The sequence below is a fragment of the Protopterus annectens genome, chromosome 5.part0 (assembly GCF_019279795.1).
Source record: "Protopterus annectens isolate FY-2018-M chromosome 5.part0, PAN1.0, whole genome shotgun sequence".
Taxonomy (NCBI): domain Eukaryota; kingdom Metazoa; phylum Chordata; order Ceratodontiformes; family Protopteridae; genus Protopterus; species Protopterus annectens.
In genome coordinates, this window is record NC_056735.1 from 21,161,087 (window position 1) to 21,183,706 (window position 22,620).

General features: G+C 44.0%; 1 protein-coding gene across 1 annotated transcript in view; it reads right to left on the reverse strand.

The window, feature by feature from the left end:
• The window catches only part of LOC122802004, a 360,864-nt gene that overhangs the window by 14,089 nt on the left and 324,155 nt on the right, over positions 1 to 22,620 (reverse strand). The window lies entirely within an intron of this gene.

Here is a 22,620-nt window from a genome sequence, read left to right on the forward strand (position 1 = left end):
TAGAGACATGGTGATCTGAGGCACATTAGGTGTAATCCTATGTGGCCAGGTCTGTGTGCTCAGTTCTTTCACTCATGAGTATGTCCATCACATGTTGCGACTGATGTGCTACTTACCAGGTGCATAGGTCTAACTGATGAAAATTATACTACATATATATTTGCTTGGAGTTTATGGCCATTAGTATGTCAACAGGCATGTGTTTGCAATACCATCTTGCAGGATAGTGATACCACAGAGACTCTATTAGTGCTCACAATTTGCAGGCATCAGACAACATTGTTAGCTACAGTCATTCAGTAGTCGAGTGTATTGTGGTTAAATGGATTCCAAGCAGTAGAGGACCCAGGACTGTGCCCTGTGTATCATTGCTGCTTACAGATCAGCTATATGTCATGTATGTGTGCTATGAGTGGGCCAGTTAGTGACCCCTACAATGACAGTATCGTGAATGCCTAAGTGGGTGCTTAATAAATGTTGCCTAAGCAGGCGATATAATTAGATGGCTTGGCTCAGTCTAGGGAGTTATACGACCTGAAGTACCCTCACCCAGGTCCTTGGTGACTGCCTTGGAAATGTCCACCACATGTAATAGTCATGCTCCCCCTGTCATACATTCAAACTGTGTACAGTTAACTGTGTGCAGATCACATATATGTGTGCTGATCATCTCCATGATGATTGTCCCTATGGGCATACAGATATGGATATTTAGACAAAGAGGTGTATAGTTATGTTGGTCAGTGGGTGCACCACATCTGAGCAAGGGTATAACATTGTCATTGTCCACTCAGCTGGTGTGCAGCCAGTGGTGTCAGTCTGATTGCAAGGGTTTCCCAATGGTGTTAGTACTCCTTGCCAGAATACATGTGGGATGCATCCTGGAATGTTAGCATGTGTAATAGATGCTGTGTATCTTCCATTGAGAGGCCAATTATGAACTGCTCTGTAAATATGGACATTATGGGACAGGTTGTAGGAATGTTGTGTCATACGTGGTGGGAACAGGGGAGTGTACTTGATGCAGACAGTGTGGGAGTATAGGTTAGGTATGAGTACAGACCCATCATATGTGTCATCATGTTGTATGAAGTCACCAACAATCTGGGCCTGTCCTTTGAGGTCACACATGTACCTACACTGTGCACTGTGGTTCTGTTTTGTGTGGGTGGCTAATTTTGTTACGTACTCTGTCTACATATCACAACACCACTGTGTGCTTCCTTTAGCTGAGGAGGTAGTTCCTCCATGTTAGGGGGGCACTCTCACCCCAACTGTCACACAGCAATGTCCACCTGTTATTGTATAGCCTGCTAATGGCAGTTGTCCACCAGTCAGTTTTGCTGAGCCATGATGAGCCTGTGTTCCTCCTGTCACATGCAGCTGAATTCATGAAGTTGTAATGCTGCTGACATAATGCATGGGTGTAGAGCTCTGCATACTTGCTTGTCCCATCTCAAGGGGGAGGTGCAGTCTTGCTATGTCAAGCATCCCACAGGAGGTAATAAATGTCTTTCTTGACATACATGTCTGTATTGTCTGCAAGGGGGGAGGTATGTGCTGTAGTTCTAAGGAAACTGATCTGTGGCCAGATTCCATCAGGGAGGCCCTCACACGGGGTGGGGGGGTGTAGTGGTTACCCATATTGGTAAACATATGATGCAATATGTTGGTTCCCTGTGTGGGGATGTCACAGCATTGCTGCAGGGCATTGTAGGTAAGGATCTGGACCATCCTTTGGGCAAGTGAGTCGCAGCACGACTATGCAACACAGTGTGTACATATTACACTTCCCTAATGTGTTTGTCTGTGCTCTGTACAAATACTTTCCATGACTCTGTTCTTGCAACATGCTGGAAGTAACTGCAATACTTATTTGCACAGAGGACAACTAGCATGTAGTGCCAAGTGGTGTCCCCAGACTTCTGAGTCATGTCACCTGAAATGCCATGACAGGAGTTAGCAAGGATATGAGCACTAACACTGTCATACAGCTACTGACACTGGACCAAATACTGTTACTTTTGCTCAAGGCCAGATCATGCATACTGACTGTAACCGACAGAGCCCATTGACTGTTACACTATGCAATGGATGTCAGACATATGTCTCACTCCACCAACCATGGGCTGAAAAGGTGTATGACAATATTAGGCCAACAGGCCTTGCTGGAAACTGTGTACATCATGTACAGAGTTTTATGTCAGCTGGTGGATATGCGTGTGTCTGACAGTCTTACTCTGGGAAGATAGTATTGGGAGACCTACACTGCAATGATGCCAGTCACCAGTGGAGGTCACCATTCTCTATTATTGGCGCATCCCTTCTACTTATTCCCTCTCTGCAGTCACAGCCAGTATCGGTGATTGCATATTAGGAGCTGTCACAGAATCCCACACAGAACCAATAGTTATCCAGGATGGCCTAAGACACAGTTGATTGTTGTCTGAGCCACTGAGAAAGACTAAATGCCAATGACTGGACAATACTATTCTGTGGGAAATCATCCACCCCTGCAAAATATTGTAGTATCCGCACAGCGCACAGAGTTGAGCCATTGCACATGGAAGTATGGACACAGAGGGTAATGTCGTTTTTGAATTTCACTGGTCGGTAAGATGTGGGGACGCATTCACTATTGTACAACCTATACTGACAGGTTTGGGATGTAAATCCCATACTGTCACTGTTATACTGAATATGACAGTCATCACACCTATCATTGTACGCAATGGCACCCTTGCCATGTCTCTAGACAGGCATAACATAGAACTGAAGAAGCCACACTGGTTCCATGGTACACCAATACACAGTGTAGATAACATGTCCTATGGAGTCCATGTCACAACCATACATGTGTAGTCTGTCTCCCAAATGCTTTGGAGGGGATGTGTATGGCTCCATACAGGGAGGTGTCAGATACTACTGTGTACCTACTGCGTATCCATGACAGGACTAACACATGCCTTACCTGTTCTACACACCTACAAGATCACTGTGGTATACATAGTGCATGCTGGAGAGACAAGTACATAACACAGACAGTACACCCTATATGAAACAGGCCCCCCTCCATGCATGTGAAGCACACATCTGCTGGGACACACATCATGTGCAGGTTACACAGTGGGATGTAGAACACGACAATCATAACTGATGTCAGGCAACTATCTGTACTGGACCAAGGATATTTGTTGAGGGGTCATCTCCATCACCACAGCTTGTAGATGTCTTAGTTCACAAAACCCTGGTGACATTTATCAAGGGTAGCAGACCTTATCACAGATTAAGGATGCATGAGTATGTTGAATGCTGCTTTTGCCCTTGTTAGCCTGTTATACACATATGAACCTATGAGGCCATGCACTTATAGTGCTGCACCTTGCTGAAAACACATTTCTGCTTACATGCCATCCAGTGCTGCTATGTATCCATAGGTTATCCCAACAGAATCCTGAAACATAAACAGGTCCATGACACACCTGTCATTATGTAACTACACAGCCATTACAATATCATACAACACATGTTACGCAAAAGTATGTGACATACTCATAACAAATGCCAGCATACAGTATCTCTCGGTAACCACTACAAGTGGCATGGCAAAACAACACTGCATTACATAAGTACATGTTAATTAATATAGCCACCCTGTGGTTCAGACACATAGCTTAATTTCCCTGCTTCGATGGCAAGGATGACAGGGATGTGGCACAGGTATCATCACTTGCACAGGGTGTTGTGTGGGGATGCAGGAGGCCTAGAATGACCCAAATGGTTGACAGCATGTGTGTGAGTCATGAAGGGAAGCAGATAAGATGGACCATAGAAAGGTAGCGTTTGTGTCGGTAGGCGACCTGCATTTGACAGTGGTGTGTGTGTGCGTGTACACAGTCAAGCTCAGTGCTAGCCCTACATGTGTGTATGTTGGACAGCTTTGGACCATACATGGTAGAATTGACAGTTCACCATCTCCGGCTCTGAACATGGAAAATGACTCTGCCAGGAGTTGCACTGGCACTCCATGCCCAAGGTCAGAAGCAGTGCTAGTACCTGACAGTCACTGCTGTCTGCTGGGACCATGACTCCCACAGGAATGCCCAGGACCACGATTCCATGGCCTGCCACATTGTGGTGTGGACAGCACCCCTCCCTGTAGTGCTAGTTGTACTGCCACTATGGAAGCGTGATTGTGCATGGCCATGTGGACTCTCAGCAGATGAGGTTGCTGACCTATGTCCATGAGTCCGATGCTCAACACCAACCACACATTCCAGCATAAACAATGTGTGGTCCAAGACAGACACTGTCTTAGCCCACCTTCTGTCCACTGCATTGGTGAACCTATCTCAGGTGTCCCCAGTGTGGTGGAAGCAGTCACGGATGTCAGACTGTGCTGCATCCATAACTCTAAGCATACATCAGGTGTTCCATTCAGAATGTGCCTGCTTCTCCATGACAGCCTGAAACATGTACTGACTGATCAGTGATGTGACACCTGCAACAGGTGATGGACAGACAGCAGGCTTCCTACAAGCACCCTGTCAATCCTCCTGTGTGGGACCTCAACAGCTCTCTGGCTATGTCCAGTGTCTGCCTTCACTGGAGCCATAGTTGCCACAGTTTCCTGTTCAATGTCCCCACTCTCTGACTGTCCAATATCTGTGGCCTCCAGGGACTGGGTATGTGTGGGCATACTGACTATGTGCAGTGGCAGTGAGGGAAGAAGAGGAATGTCAACTTCTGGGACATATTCAGCCCCCCAAAACCCCCACCTGTGCCTCACTGTGGCCACCATCATCATCAGAGTCTAGGAGACACTGACATCAGGTTGTGTAGGGGACAGACACTATCCCCACCAGTCACCTGTGATAAAAAAGGAAAAAGCAGTATATTACTACTTGCACTATTATGTTCTGTAGTGTTATGTTGTGATATATGTAAGGCTCTATACACTGTCATCACTATGACAGACCTGTTGAAAACCCAACCTCAAATAGTAGGACATGAGGACAGCTGTACTTACTTGAAAATAACATCTCATTACACTGCAAGCACATCAGCAACAGTGAGATACACTGTTGATATTTGTGTAGACTCTGCACAGTTGACACATGACACTCTGTCGTGTCTTGACAATACTGTCACATCTATCAGTGTGGTTACATCTACAAGGCATAGGTATGAGTCTAACGTGTACAGTCAGAATATATGTGTGCAGTTGGCAATCTTGCCAACAGTACAGCAGTGCAAGCAGCAGGCTTGGGATGACAGTCTAGGGAGTACACTGATGTAAACCTACATCTATATCCAAACAGTGTCATGCTTACCAGGAACAGGACCACTGGCTTGGCCAATACCTGATGGACCTGTGAAAAGTTGAGGGAGAGGCAGTGTCAGTACTACCACATGTTGCAGCACAACAGGGTAAAATGTGCATATGTCTCACATTAACTACTGTGTTAATTGTATTGGGCACATTCTGAGTATGAAAGTACAACTGAGGTTAAACCCTGCCCCCCCAAAGAACAAAGACCTGACACCCACGTAAAAGTATGTACACACTGAATGCTACAGTACTACAGTGCTGATTAAATTAAGCTTACTTGCACGTTCCTCTGCTGTGGAAACTGTGGCATCCACATCCATGATGTACGGTGTGATAGATGCCTGGGAGCTGTCATGTGTGACTAGGTTTGCCAGGAATTCCTCAGTGGCTGAGAGTGGGTCTGCTGCAGGCCCTCCACTGGTGATGCCACAATACCTGGTTACATCTGCTGCTCCTTGTTGTGCAGCACTGATCATGTCTGTTGCTCAGTGTAGAACCTGGTCATAAGTCCTGCCTTGATATCCATGACATTCACATCATGGACAAGGATGGCCCACAGTTCCCTGTTTTGCCTCCCCATGGACAGTAGGATGTCATGATGTTGCTGGTGGCCTTCCAGTATAATTTCATTATCTGCATCTGTGAAAGGTGCACGGCATCTAGGGTACATGATTCCTGAAAGACAACAAAATGGGAACACATTACAGGATCACATACATGGAAGTACACTATGTAGAGATACAGCAAGCACAAAATGGCTGGCACTGTTCACTGCTTGCTCACACGTCATACTCCACAGTGTGCAAACATACTAAGTGTGTGGATACAACTGAGATAGTAGCAATAGTCAACTATTCCCATGTGTGCCATGACAGATACTGCTGTGTGATCATACACCCAATACTGTAGTCTACTGTAGTGTGTCCCCTATGGGCAACCTCCCTGATAATATGTCAAAAGAACAGTGGCAAACAAGTAGCAATGTGTTATTACAACCACTATAAAGGGACAGTCCGAGAACAGTGTGTCACAATGACAAGTGACAATGCACTCTTGATGTATTGTACATCCTCTGTAGTGTAAGAAAGCTGGAGATCAATGACATGTCATTATCACAGGTCTAAGAAAGGCTTAATTCTGTAATCTCTGTTCCACCTAAGTATATTCACACATCTGCATCCTGTTGTAAACAAAAAAGGGTACATACCTGATGGAGTGCAGTACTCCTCTGTTGATATTTGATGACAGATAAGTTTTCACAAACACATGATGTTATGTAGTCCAATCTCGCCTACATTCTAAACCCGTGGGTTTGGAGCCGAATATTGGCTCCAACTCAGCCAAACATTTCTAGCTCGAAGTCTTCTATTGGCTGGGCTAAGCAGGTATCCCATGCTGCACTGCTCCATATCCCCAGATCTCATTTGCCACTCGTGTAGCTCGGACGTGGTCTCGCTCTTGGCTGTGGCTAAGTACCCTTTTTTCTTGTTATTCTGAGAAAACTTGTTACAAACAAAAAGCTATTTTAATCGCTATTTATAATTGGTGTTGTGTTGGTATTTCTGTAGTGTGATTGTGGTTTGTGGTATCCCACTAGCTGTTCTATCGGGCTAGGCCCATTTTAGTTAGAGGGCCTAGTCCTCCCCTTTTTTCCTGTGTTGTTTCTCATCTAAAACCATTTGAGTTAGAGGTTTTAGTGTCTGTTTCCCTTCTGTGTACGTGGTTAAAAAAAAGCAAAAAAACGTTTTAGTTCGAGGTTTTTAGCCCTAGTCATCTCAATGTGTGTCCCCTCTGAGGATTGTGTGTGTGTGTTGTGTAAAAACTTGTTCCCACACTTAGTGGTGTTTTGTGTGTCTGTGTCGTTTTTCCTGTCAGACAGTGACTTATTCATTGTTGTGGTATTTGTGATTACTTGTTTAAAATATGTTCAAAGATTCCAAGGAGCACAAACCTTCGGGTTTTAAAAAGTGCTCTAAGTGCGGTTACAAGATGTCCATCACCGATGGACATTCTGTTTGCGTTTATTGCCTGGGAGCAATCCATCTGCAGGAGTCCTGCAGCTTCTGCCATGCTTTTAGTCCCAGGGTGCTTCAAGAAAGAAAGAATAAGCTAATTCTAAAGGGACTCTTGAATCCCTCGTTCAAAGAGGTCATGGATTCTGCTTCCAGTTCTAAATCAAAATCCTCAAAGTCAAAAAAGAGATCTCCAGCTCCTTCAGTTTCCTCGGAGCCACCGGAGAAAGTCACAAAACTTGCTTCGACCTCCTTGCTCCACTGTCCTCGAGGCTACAGGAAGTGTCGGTGTTGATGGAACCGGCGTCGGCTCCAATTATACTGGAACCTCCTTGGAGCCGACTGCCCAGTATTAGACCAGTGTCACCTGAGAGGAGTCTCCCTCCCTGTCCTCCAAATCCTCCAGGAGTCTTTCAGATGTGGATGTCGATAGGGTGGTGCAGAGGCTCCTCCAGTCACCGGTTTTGGCAAAATTGTTTTTGGCTCCATCCCAGTCGGCTCTGGAGCCCATCCCGATACCTTCTTCGATCATTCCTCCTCCAAGCGCATCTCTGTCTTCGGAGCCAGAATATTCCGCTCCATGTGATGTTCCTAGGTCTGTTCCGATGGCCTCTCCGGGCCTATTGGTACCGACGTCGGCTCCGACCCCGTCGGCACCATCCACGGGGTTCAGGACTCGGGGTTCTTCAGTTGGGCCCGAGGGGGACACCTCGGGACACATTTTGGTTCCTAGTCTCCCGCTCGGTGCCTCGGCTTGAGGAACCCCGACTCCTGTCATGGTCTCGGAGGCTGGCTGGTCCTCGGACTCGGGGGGGGGGGCCTGCCTTTGAGGCCATGTGGACTGCGCTGGCCAGATCATCATCTACATCATGCGGGTCAGTCATTCTGTCCCCTACCACTCCAGTGTGAGCCTCTGATCACCACCTATCTGTAGATAGCGTAGCTCCAAGGCCTAGGGATACCCCCATGAGTGGTCCCCAAGTTTCTGAGGGCCCTTCAGAGTTCTTGCCTGAGGAGCCCCCTAGAAAGAAAATGTGCAAGAGGAAGCACATAGACTCCCAGGATGAGTCTCTCACCTCAGATACTGACCTCGAGGAATCGGAGGGGTCCCCCAAGTCATCCTCTGATGACGTTTCTTTCTCTGACATCCTGGAGATATTGAAACAAAGAGGTGACTGGCCATCCAAAGCCCCCTCTGATGAGGAGTTGGTCTTCCTGAAGGCCTTTGGTGCTCAGCCCTCTGCCTCCTGGGTATCCCCACCCTTCGATGAGCTCCTGGATTTAATTTGTCGGAGGGTGTGGGAGAACCCTGATTCTGTGGAACCCGTACCCAGGAGACCCAATAAATTTCTTTCTGCTCCCCCGGGTAAGGAGTTTTTGTCCAAAGGAGTCCCTGTGGATGCCATGGTGGTGGCGGCGGCCACTCAGAAGGAAGTAGCAGAGACTTCTTCCTCTGTCTATCCTCCTAACAAGGTGTCTAGGACCATGGACTGGTACAGGAAGCGTACCCTCTCATCAGCAACCTTTACCTTACAGTCGCTGAACTACCTGTGTCATTTTAATTGGCTCCAGAGAGATCTCCTCAAGGAGTTAGGAGATACTCTTGCAGGTAATGTGCCTGAGGTGGTGGCTCAGACGGTTAACGCCCAGGTGTCTACCCTCAATTCCATTGTTAACTCCTCCATGTGGCTCATTTCATATGTAGCCGAGGGAGCGAGTAGGGCAGCAAGCTCAGGAGCCGCCCTTAGAAGGCAAGCCTGGCTGCGCCTTTGTCATTTCGCGGAGGCCTTCAGGTCTTCTTTCACTGACTCCCCCATTTGATGGTTCTTCTTTGTTCGGAACCAAAGTGAAAGACACCCTCATCAGGTGCGAGCAAGAGGGAAAGACCCTGTCTTCTGTAGGGGTCCATTTTTTCCTTCCCTCTAGGCCTTACCCCAAGGCCCAGTGAGGTTTGAAGATGTGGTTCAAGAAATCACAGAGGTTTTTTCCTGGTGCACAAGGTGAGTCCCCCTCCAGAGGCAGAGGAGGGGGAGGTTATTCAGGGAGATGCCGCCCTAGAGGCAGAGGGGGCCCTCGCAATTTGGGAGACCGCAATTCCTTTTGCGGCTCTTCCTACCATCGTTCCTGATGGGATGCCCTACTGTGCGTTTCCAGAGCCAGTCGGGGGTTGAATATCGATATACCCAGAAGCCTGGCAAAGCATTACGCAGGACCGATGGGTATTACGAATAATTTCTGGAGGTTATGTCATCCCCTTTTCATCAGACCCCCCTCCAGTCAGGAAAATCCCGGATGTTCCACCCAGTCAAAGGGATCATGCAGCTTCAGAGGTTTCAAAGATGCTAGGAAAGGGAGCCATCCAGCATGTCCCCTCAGACCTGATCGGATTAGGGACTTACTCAAGATTCTTTTTGGTGCCGAAAAGAACAGGGGACCTGAGACCCATATTAGATCTAAGCCAACTGAGCAACTATGTACAAAAGTCCAAGTTCCGTATGGTCACACTACAATCGATTCTCCCATTGTTGGGAGAAGAAGTATGGATGTGCTCCATCGACCTCAAAGATGCTTACTACCATGTCAAAATGGACAGGGCATCCAGGAGTCACCTACGCTTCCAGCTGGGAGCCAGTCATTTCCAGTTTCGAGCCCTGCCCTTTGGTCTCAGCACAAGTGTATGGCGGTGGTGACAGCTCACTTGAGATGTCTAGGATTCCATGTGTTTCTGTATCTGGATGACTGGCTCCTTACCGCTCCCACCAGGCATCTACTAATCCAAACCAGGGATGCTACCATCACTCTCTGTCAACAGTTGAGCATAACAATGAACTGGGAAAAATCTGCCTTATTGCCCTCACAGCATGTCATTTTTATAGGTGCAGAGTTAGACACCATTCAAATGCGAGCCTTTCTATCGCAGGAAAGAATCAGAGTCTTACAGCAACAGGTGCACACCCTGCTTCCCCTGAGGAAAGCAAAGGCAAGATTGGTTCTTCAACTCCTGGGGACTATGGCAGCCACAATTATGTTGGTCCCTCTAGCGAGATTGCACATGAGGCTCCTTCAATGGCTCCTCTTTGCTCAATGGTCTCTCCAAAAACTTCCACTTTCCCACCCTGTTTTGCTCATGGACAGATGCAAACAGGATCTCAGTTGGTGGCTTTGCACCAACAATCTGGACAGGGGAAAACCATTCGTTCCACCAACCCCGGTTGCCACAGTGACCACGGACACCTCCCAGATGGGGTGGGGGGCATTATCTTGGTAGGACAGTCCAAGGCACGTGGCAAGATCATGAGATACATCTGCATATCAATGTTCTAGAGATGAGGGCGGTGCTACTTGCGTTGCAGGCACTTCAGAGCTTTCTACCTCTAGGGACTATTGCAATACACTCGGACAACATGTCAGTGGTGTGGTATCTGAACAAGCAGGGGGGAACCAGATCATACCCCCTGTGCAGAGAGGCCATGCAAGTGTGGCAGTGGGCAGTATCTTCCCAACGGTTTCTGGTGGCAACGCACATTCTGGGGAAGTCCAACGTGATAGCGGACAGGCTAAGCAGAGCTATTCTGATGCCTTATGAGTGGTGCCTGAATATTCTAGTTGCAGAACAACTCTTCAGCAGATGGGGTCAGCCTTACTGCGACCTTTTTGCCAGCCCCCTCAATGCCAAATGCAGCAGCTACTTCATGCTGATCCCCCTAGAGGGGGAGTCACCCAGGGACGCTCTAGTTCACGACTGGCCCTCCGGTCTGCTTTATGCTTTCCTTCCGTTTCCCTTGCTATCAAAAGTGATTCAGAAAGCGCAATCCTTGGGAAGCAGAATGATTCTGATTGCTCCACACTGGCCTTGTCAAGTCTGGTTCCCTTTTCTCCACCCCTACATTGTGGACACACCTTGGATTCTGGACCCACAACCAGATTTACTGACACACATGTCGGGACAGTTCCACTCCTCTCTGTGGACCCTCCGGTTGACAGCCTGGCTACTCTACTTCCGTCGTTGGTTAGGCTTTATCACTTTTCACCTGAGGTAGCTCATATTTTATCTTCCTCTCATAAGCCCTCTACTAGGTAGATTTATTCTAGCAAATGGAAGAGGTTTTCTATTTGGGCTCATACCCAAGGAATTGAGCCTTACACAGCCCCAATTGCTTCAGCCTTGGAGTTTTTGTCTATGCCTTTCCATCAGAGCTCAGCATCAGCTACCATTAAAGTTCAATTGGCAGTGATTTCTAACTTTCATGTTGCCAATGAGCCTAGTCTGATGGCTCACAGACTCTGTAAGGCTTTCCTGAAGGGCACTCTATTACTCCGTCCTCCAGTCTCAGAACCTATCATGTCCTGGGATCTAAATTTTGTCCTGCAAGCCCTTACTTCACCACCCTTCGAGCCTGCAGCTACCTGCGACTTAAAATTCTTGACCTGGAAAACTGCCTTTTTAATAGCCATCACTTCAGCCAGGCGAGTTTCAGAAATTCAAGCCCTTTCTATCAAACCTCCATACTTGGTCTTTCATAAGGACAGGGTTTCTCTTAGACCAAACCCTTCCTTTCTTCCTAAAGTGGTGTCCACATCTAATCTTAATCAATCTATTGAGTTGCCAGTATTTTTTCCCCATTTTTCAAACAAGGCAGAATTTAAATTTTATCAATTGGATGTACACAGACAGTTACATTTCTATCTGCACCGAACTAAAGATCTCCGAAAATCTGATCAACTATTTGTCTCCTTTTCAGAAAACAAAATTGGGTCCCCTGTCTCCAAAATCACCCTATCCAGATGGATTTCCAGTTGCATCTCTTTCGCTTATTCCGCAGGAGGTAAAGACCTACCGTTTCTGGTCAAGGCTCACTCTACTCGGGCTGTATCTACATCTACAGCCTATCAAGCCAGATTGTCTATGGATGATATTTGTGCAGCAGCTACTTGGGCTTCTCCTCACACATTTGTTACTCATTACAAGTTGGACTTGGTATCTAGGGACAGGTCTTCCTTTGGTTCCACAGTACTCAGGAGTATCTTCCTATGAGCCTCCCAGGATGTAGGTGCTAAGGAGCCTGTCCCACGGGTAAGAATGTAGGCGAGATTGGACTACATAACATCAAGAAGTTATGTACTCACCATAATGTTCGATGTCTGTAGCCCATCTCGCCTCACATTCTTACTTACCCTCCCACCTTCCCCCTTCCTGGAGGATCTGGAGGTTAGGTCTGCGTTAGAGTTCCCTTCACCTTTAACTTATTCTTCTTTACCTGGATGTTGTTATGCATGGGGTATGAATGAGTGTTCGCAGCAAACTAGATCTGGGGGTATGGAGCAGTGCAGCATGGGATACCTGCTGAGCCCAGCCAATAGAAGACTTCGAGCTAGAAAAGTTTGGCCGAGTCGGAGCCGAATGAACCCACGGGTAAGAATGTGAGGTGAGATGGACTACATACATCGAACGTTATGGTGAGTACATAACTTCTTGTTCTGTGTGAGGAAAGTCTCATGTAGAATGTTTCCCCATAGCCAGCTGCTTGCCTTTTTAACATGCTTCTCATCTGTAGGTGATTGTCTCTTAACCAATCTGTGGTTCTGAAATGCTAACTGCAGCCAACACAACTGATTTGCACTATCATCAGTTAATGACATGCAACCACTGTACAATATATAAGGCCTTCATGTAGATTATGGCCCCTTTCTGATATGCTGTGCTGGACATTACTGGGGTGAGGAGACTATGTCACTGCAGAAGGTAGGTCTGTAGCAGCTACTGTTACATAGAGATGTGTGTGCTACATGCTGCAGCAGGTAATAGACATAGGCAGAGAGTGTGAATACTTTGAAGGACAACAAGCTGTAGGAATAACTGTGTCAGCCTTATTGTAGAGGCAGAGCCAGAGTGAGGGCACCCTTTCCACTCCAATTAAGGCATGTGTTTAAGGTAAGTATGTTAGGCAATGGTATCACTAACAGAGTACTAGGCAACACATTTGGTGTATCCTTCAGCAAGATGGGGTATAAATATAAGACTATGTCCAAACGTTGGCCAACTCCAGGTCATGTGTTACAGTCTGGTAGTAATTTGCAGCATGTATGAGGGCAGTCCTTGTTACAAGCAGGGACTTCATATGTATATGTTAGTTGTACAGCTGTGGCAATCTGCACTGTGACTTTAAAAGCATTGTGTGGCATATTCTGATATTAGTGGCCTTCCTTTTCAGTACCCGAGTTGACATTCTCTGTGAAAGTATATTAATGTATGACTTGACACTTTATGCACATGTAGTGGTGCTATAGGGATATGTGAAGTGTGTTCTTACCTGCAGGACTTTGACTTCCATCAGTGAAAAGAAGACATTTAATTTGAAATGCATTGTGTGGATAAAGAGTGCATGACCCAGTTATTAATTGCTGGCTTCACAATACTGTAATGTCATTGCTACACACCACTGGATTTGAACCCAGGACTGTGTGTGGCAAAATGTACTGTTTACAAGGCATTTAACAGACTGAGCTACTGCATCACTGCTGTATTAGTTATATTTTCAAGATACAAGTGCGCACACGCAGGCTGTGACAAACATTTTTTACATCCATCAGCATGTGGATGACTTAATATGAATGTATTTCTGCACCAGGGCTCCAATTGAACATGTATTTTGCCATTAATGCCTTAGCAGATATAGTTCTACATGTTGCTTATAAAAGGGCACATTTACCTGCTAACACAGGCCTCACTTACATCCATTATTATGTGTTTGGGTTTCTAGCAGTGTAGTCTTGCACCAGAGTCCAATGTACACTCCCAGTTCTTCCACTACTTTTTAATCAAGTTTGTGCGATGTTGCATGATGCAGAGCCCTGCTTAAACACGCTCAATGACTGTAATTGGCAATTACTATGTTTAGTTTAAACCACCTGTTTTAATTAAGAGCTGTGTGGCATGGCAGGTTAATGCACTGGTCCGCAGGTGCGATGGTATTGGGTTCAAAAATGGGACAGCTGTTTATTTTTACGTGTTTGTTATAAATAGAAAACACATATATCAATATAGCTCTATTTAGCTGAGCTTAGCAGAGCTGTGTGATGTGTCATGCTAAAAGATAAAGAATAGAAAAATGGGGAGATAGGAAAGTGGTGAAATGGGTGATGCAAACAGGGAGAAAAGCATAGTGAAAGGCAGGTAGGGATGTGCAGGAAGGGTGTAGGAAAGAACCATAGCTCTCCATTTCTTGTGCAGCAGCAACTGTGCACTTTGACAGAATTTGTACATGACTTTGAACTCTCACCCCCAGAGAGAGGGGTGAGGACAACATAACTGCATTATCAAGCCAATTGGACCAAATTATGTGTGTCCAATGGACATGTGTCCAAAATAGCTATGTTTGGAACGCGATTTTTTTTTGGGGATAGGTGTCCATTTTTTTTAAGGTGAGAGTGGAATGTTGGAGAACGGACATAGGTACATGTGGGGAAGGTAATTTAGGTAGGTGAAGATGCATTTGCAGACAGACAAGACAGCAGATAGCTGCAGTGTGTGACACATGAAGGTGACCACCTTGACTAGGGAGGGTGTTTTGGAATCAAAGTCCCATGTGCCTCCACAAGGCAGTAGCGTAACTCACACCCCCACCCATGGGACTGTCAGCACTGCTTTGTCACTGTCCCAGGGGTGGCAGTGTGGGAGGCTGGGCACTGGGGTGAGGCTGCCTCACCAGGTCGGCTAGCATGCCCTTGATCTGGCACAGGTGGCGGTCAAACCCATGATAGACTCTCCTGTGCATCAAAACTGGCAGCTCAGCCTGGGTGACAACTCCTTTCTCTCCATCACCACTCCAAGAGGGGGTCTTGTCCCAGTCCCATAGGGCGGTACTACCTGGTGCCTCGGGTAGTGGAGAGGGAGCACCACCGGTCTGGTTCCAGACATGCTGGGACCAGGTGCCATGGCCAGAGGAGGCAAGGTAGGCGGGTCAGCAGGAACCGGCCTATCTTGACATGCTGTGGTAAATGAGGTATAACAATAAATTAATGTTAGTAATATCCACACCATTGTTAGTAGTAACAGAATAGAACATCATATTTATTAATCCAAATACATATTAATGTATATTAGGTGTAACACAACATTAAGTAACATAACAGTCAGTATGGTAACAGCATGCCAGTAAGAAGTAAACCAAAGGGCCAACAAAAGAGTTTAACAAAATATGTTAATATTAAATCATAATAAAACATAACAATAACAAACCACATTACACCAAAATATAGTTAAACAAAATATGTTAATATTAAATCATAATAATAAATAACAATAATAAATAAAGCTAAAGGGTGGGAAGAGAGAGAAAAACATTACATTACTGACAATGCAAATTATTTATTATTATTTTATTTATTTATTTGCTTTTGTTAACCAGGAATGTCCACTGGGCTGGTGTGAGCCCATTTTCAGTGGAAACACAGGGAGAAAAGCTCCAAAAACAATGTACATAATAAAGAATTTGTTTAGAAAGTTAATAACATTTAAAAATATACAAGAGTAACAACATAAGAGTCAAAAGTAGCATAGACGATGTATGGCTATATTTTATGGAGGACTTTGATGCTTAGCATGATATTCAACATAACAGACAGATTATAATTAAATTATATCCCTGAAGTCCATTTTGAGTATAGTGACTACAATTCTCCTATAGCTGATATAGCACATACATACCTCTCAAGCTGTTAGCATGGGTCAGTATGGGCCAAGAAATAACAAATGCAGGTACACAGCTACACAGAACAGTTTCACACAATGTGTACTTATATAACTACCAATGTGTTCTGTAAGCAGATTTGGTAATACATTGCATGCCAGGTCATCATTTTTCTGGTAATCCTGTTGCAGATGGATAAGCAGTTTTAATTATGTTATGAGAAACTGTGACACTTGAGAGGCATGTTTGTGTACAGTAAATAAACTAGTCATCCGTCATGCCTTAGCTGGCAGGCATGGGAATAGAATCCAATAGCTGTGACTGCAGGGGACATCTGCAAATAATGTAACAATTGACTGCATCAATTTAGTGCAGACATGCAAAGAATACAGCCGTACTCGAAATATTTAGACAGATTTATTTAGAAATCAACAATGCTGCTTAATACTTTATTGATATTGCTCATAAGTGTCTGTGAAATATAAACACAATATCTGTCCATAGAGCGGGCTACGTCAACCATATACCTTTTATTCCTGGTGTGGGAAAAAATGAGAGCATCATGTGACTGATATTGGCCTGAAAACAACCTTGAATCATATTATGAGTTGAGCAATACATGTTACAGGACATTTCTTTTGCATTCTAGAACTATTACAGTGTTATACTTGACTGCAGTGCCAGTAGAACACACATGCATGGAATACAGCCATACTGCATATATTAAAACAGATTTATTTAAGAATCAACAATGCTGCTTAACACTTTATCAGTATTGCTGATAAAGTTCTATGAAGTCCACACACAATATCTGCCCACAGAGTGGACTACCTCACCCATATACCCTCATTACCTGGAGTTGGAGGAACAGGGAGTATTATTTGACTGATATTGGCCTGAAGACAGCATTGAAGCATATTATGAGTTGAGCAATACACTTTGCAAACCATTAGTTAAACTTGACTGCAGCAGCCTTACCACAGACAAGCAATGTTACTGCTCTACTACAATTGTTATGACAACACAATCCTGCTGCACACCCTTTTGCTTAGTGTTATTTGTATTGTTTATTGCAATACAGTTGTTATTGTTCATTTACTGCACTACAGCTCTGATTGACCATTTATTGCACTGTAGTTCTACTTGCCCATTTACTGGATCTATATTATGTTATCGAAAAATCAAAATGTCGAACGGCACAACAGCGAAAGTGTAGAAATGTCGAAGGTCCATTTTTGAGATTGCAGTACAGTAAAGATTGGGATATTTGCCCTTTCCTCACTGTAGTGCAATCTCAAGGTTGGAATATACATTTGGGGGGGGCACAGCCCTCTACAATACCAGATTTGATTTGCGGCATTTTCGCTCTTGTGAGGGTTCGACATTTTGCATCTTCGATGTTATGATATAGGCGCCATTTATTGCACTACAGTTTTTATTGTGTATACTTTATTGCAGTAAATGCTTTACTCTTTCTTGCTTATTGCACTACAGTTAGCATAATAAATTCGTACTTACCACACTCACAGAGCAACCTGGTCAGGGGCCCGGCATGGGACTCAACATTGTGAGTCCTTTCAGCTGCAGCTATTGGGAGAGAAGCAAACCATTATGTAGACCAGTTTTGCAGACATTCAGCTTGCATTTTGGTCAAACAGTGGAAAACATACTTGCATATTTGTGGGCATTCCCATCTCTTGCCTCTTGGACCCAGGTGTTCAAGGTTACCCTCTTTCTCCTCTTCCAGTCGTGAAAATGGTGATGGCACTGCTCACCAGTGCAGGGGTTACCAGTACACTGGTAAGCTCCCTGGCCAACCGGTCCCAGGCCTTCACCTTACATTCCGAGCCCTGGAAACTGCCCTGCATAAGCCTGGGTTCATGATTCTTTACCGGGAGCCCAGCAAAGACCCTGGATGCCTGCACACCCCTTCTCTACATCTGAAAGCACGCACCTTCACCAGCACCGCCTGTCATATCAACAGATGATAAGATTCCAAGGAATGGTGAAGAATTCCCACCTATTGGCCTTAATATAGGCTGTTTTCCCACACTTACACATCTTTGAGCAACATTTAAAAAAGCGCCGCATTGCTTAGCATAGTGCAAACCAGCTAAGCAGAGCTGAGCAGCACATAAACTTGTACAGCCATGGTTTTAGTAATGCTTAACACAGCACGAACTGTAGTAGCCATTAGCATGTTTAAGCAGTGTTTAGTACCACACAGCACTGCCAAATATAACAATTTTGTGTTTAGATTAAACTAAAAAGTACATTAAATTGCAAACATGTTATAACTGCTACGGACTCGAACCCAGGACCTACTACTCATTAGGCTGTAACTCTACTCATTTAGCTACTTGGATATTATAAAAACTAGTATACCTTCACATATACTGCTAAGCTATCTGTTAGTGTTGCTGAGCACTACACCATGCAGACATGCTTAAACAGACCCATAAATAAATAATTAATTACATCCGGTTTCTATTTTTAGATGTCTGGCAGGTTTCGGCTACGTATGTATAAGTGGAGCTCAACTCTGCAGTGCTCTGCACCATGCAAATGGCAATTACAAAAAAAGAAAAAGAAAAACATTTGTCTCTGTAATTAATTACATCTGGTTTTTATTTTTAGGTTTGTAGCAGGTGTCAGCTGTCTATATGTAAGCACAGCTTGGCATTGCTACACTCTGCGCCATGCAAGCATAAAGGAAAAAGTGAATACATAAAAAAAATTACAGGGAGCCTCATTCTGTACATAACATCTGACCAAGTATCCACAACCATGGTTAGCCTCTACACTTCTCCCTACATGGATTCAATATCCCTGTTCCTATGCTCTCCCTCGGCAATGTGCCATCATTAATATGCATGGTGCGCTGCCGAGGGGGAACTGTGGCCATGTACATGGATACATTCCATATAGGCTCTACACAGTGCCTACATGGATTTTGTTAAATCCTGGGGTATGTTAACTGTCATCACAATACAGATGTTATACTATCCCAAGTTAGTCTGTATGTATAATTTATATTTATAATTCATCTATTTTTTCAGATTTTTAATTTATTAGTAAAATAATTTTTCTGTGAAATAATTATATTGATGTATACTGTTCATATTCACAGCAAAAATTTGAATCCTTATCATAGATAGACAGTCTCTTTCCTGTTTATTTACCATTTTCTGGAATAGACATAGAATGTGCTTATTGCTTATATTTGAAGGTTGATTAGTAAATGTTAAATATTTAAAAAATGAAGGTACTTAAAACATGATAGACTTACTGCAAGAACTCAGAACATTTTAACTATTTATTTAAAAAATGATGTATTTATGACAACTACAGTTTAACATTTTCCTTTCATGGTACTTTAAGGCTGCATCTTATAAATGCATTTTAAGATACTGAATTCAAATCTAATTTCATGTTTCATATGTACTTTAAAGTGTATGCAAAAAAAAAAAACTTTCTCACAGCAAATCATTTGCTATCTGCTATTGGAGGTGAACATCACATCAGAGCCACTATCTAATGCAAAAAATTTAGTATTATAATTCCAAGCAATGCTTATGCAGTACAGTTGCAATTTAACATATTGTTGGTGTGAACCTGAAGGTGTGCCTCCCAGAAATTATTATTAAATTGCTTCAAACAGGATAAATAGGATCAGTAATTAAAATTTGTCATAGGTACATAACCCAGCCACGGTAATTTGTTACTTTTTAGATTACCAGAATAAAGAAAAGTCATGCAGTACAAAATAATGAAAATAGATATAGAAATAAAACCCATTGCCAGTGGAATGTTTAGTCTGTTGATACCTACCATTTTTGTTATGGTATATGCATAGTTACTAAACATGTTTCCTACGAATGATCTGTGTCCCTGGCCCAGATAAATGCACCAGTTATGATTTTTAAAACCTGTGTCACAAATCACTTTGAGAAATATTACAAAGAAACATTTGTTTACACAGCATTTCAGTAAATGTAGTGAGCAAAATTATTCACAGCATGTAAGCATTCCACCAGTATTGGCAGTCTATATTCAGGTTGTTACAACATACTCTGAACATCGGATTGCACTGACATGGGTGGGAAATGTTCACTGTGAGAAAAATAGACACACACAGTATTTTCAGAGGCAGCTGACTGCACCAAGTATAATTTCCCATAAGACCACACAGGGAATGCAGACTCCAGTCCTGGGGCTGGGCTTTGTCTCCAAATAAGACTGCCTACTGATGACTATAGAGCTGAGTCTTTAGCCAGGTATTCCAACCCAAGTCCTTCACCACCCTGTCTATGAAATCAGTTCTCTCAGTGTCTCTGTTCAAAGTAGCTGTCACACACACTCTCTGAGATTTGATTTTTATACACGCACACACACACACCTGGGAAAGGCTGGATCATAAGAAATTACTAGGCTATTGGCTCTGAGGCCCTTACAAGCCTAGCCAAGAATTTAGCCCATGTTCCAGCACAAGTCAGCACAATATGCCACTGTCCAGCAGAGACAGAGGTGGAATCCCAGGGGTATATTTTCTGTTCTCCATCTAGTTATCCAGATTGCATTTAAAAAGGGTTAATGATGTACTCTGCTTTATGTGGAGTGGGAGTCTATTCCACAAAAAGGGGAGTCTCTGGAACACAAATCTGTCCCACCAAGTCCTTTGATGTCACAGACCAGGTGTGGGTTACTCGAGTGGAGTTTGACTTGCGGATATGCAGCAGTCCCATCAAGCGGGGTCTAAGATTGCTTTGTATGCCAGACAGAGGTCATCTATGAAGAGTCTGTAGGTGACTGAGTAGAGGGACAGGGCTTTTAGCCCATCTATGTAGGGTAGATGTTTGAGGCCCTGGATTCTCCAGGTGAGGAACCTCTGTGGTCTCTCCATCTGGTGCATGAGCATTTTGAGGTGCATGCCGAAAGGAGCATTGTACTCAATAATGGGTATTATAAGGGAAGAATACAGGGATGTTATGACCACCTTGTCCCTGGATGAGATACCCTTACTAATGAGCTGGACTATGTAGAAAGTTTTCTGTACAATGGTGGCAATATGGTGGTCAAAATTAGTTTGCTATCAACCTGGGTGCCCAAGTCCCTCATGACTGCTTGTGTACTTGGGACCTTATTATCAATGTGATAATTTGTGGGGATGTCATTCTCCCCAAAAGGGATGATGATTCATTTTTTTGGCATTCAGTTTGAGACCATATTTCTGGCACCAGTCAGTTGTTTGGGTGAGGCCCTCTTGGAGGATGTCCACATCACTAGAGGAATTGATGACAGCACCCAGCTTGCATTCATCTGCAAACTTGGTCAGCCATAGCCCACTAGATTTGGCCTGCAGCTCCAAGAAATATATCCCAAACTGCAGAGGCCCCAATACTGATCCCTGGCTGGCACAGCTTACCTGGTCTGACACCTCCACACAGACTATAAAGTAGTTTTACTGCCACTAGAATATCCGACCAGGGTACCAAATTACACTTAGTAAAATTAATACATATACAAATGATAGTGTTTAACCAAGCAGCAAGACTTTCAGGAACATGGAGCCACAGTGCCCCTAAATAAATGCAAGCACTCTCAAAGATTAAATATCTTCTAACAGACCAGCCACAATGAAAGGTTTAGATATATTTAATAATAAATAGTAAAAAAATGAAAATACTGAATATCTATTTACAATAAACACCAGAGTTTCAATCACAAGAAATAAAAAACCACAGATGAAAAGACTAAGACAGATACAGAAAAACTACATTTAGCTAATTTCACTATATTTTTCTGACTGAAGACTTACTGTTCCCTAGTTATTTACTAAAGCAGGCCAAGATGAATGTCTTATCAGGTCCAAAAACAGAGTGCCAAACTCACATCTCTCACTAGTATTTAAATACAAGTTCAGTGCTGGCTACAGAATGACATCACATCTGGTCACTTGACTCTGTGGTTCCCACACTACCCTCTCACTAGAAACAGCCAGGATCTGGCACTGACATGTCACAATACACACACATAACTTTAGGTAAAGTTTACTACAGCATTTGGAAACTGTAAAACAATTCCAGTGCTTCCATCCACCCTGCAGAAACTAAAAAAGCCATTCTCTGGCACCCCAATGTAGCAATTAGTTCACTACTAAGGACAATAGGCAGGATTTCAACCCAGGCTTTTCACAGACATTGCATCTCTGGCTGCATTCTGACCTACGAAATAAAATCTTTATGGCCTAAACCAAGTTTGTTGATTTCAGGATGTTTCTCATAAGGTTAGTTGGGCTGAGCTTAACCCCTTCCCTTCCAGTATCCTCTGTTAAAATATATGCATTTCTTCAGTTACAACAATATAGTCTGACATACGGGTATATTTCATTTCTGTCCAGTGGGACCCACTGTTGTTACATTTTTAACACAAGCAACTTTACAAATACATTTTTAACACAAGCATCTGTACAAATCAGTTTGATATTCAAATAACATGTAATTCTTTAAAAAACACCAGCTAGCTGTGCTGACATATGTTTCAAATGCATTACCCTACTCCTCTTGGCACAGTTGGCACTACCTCA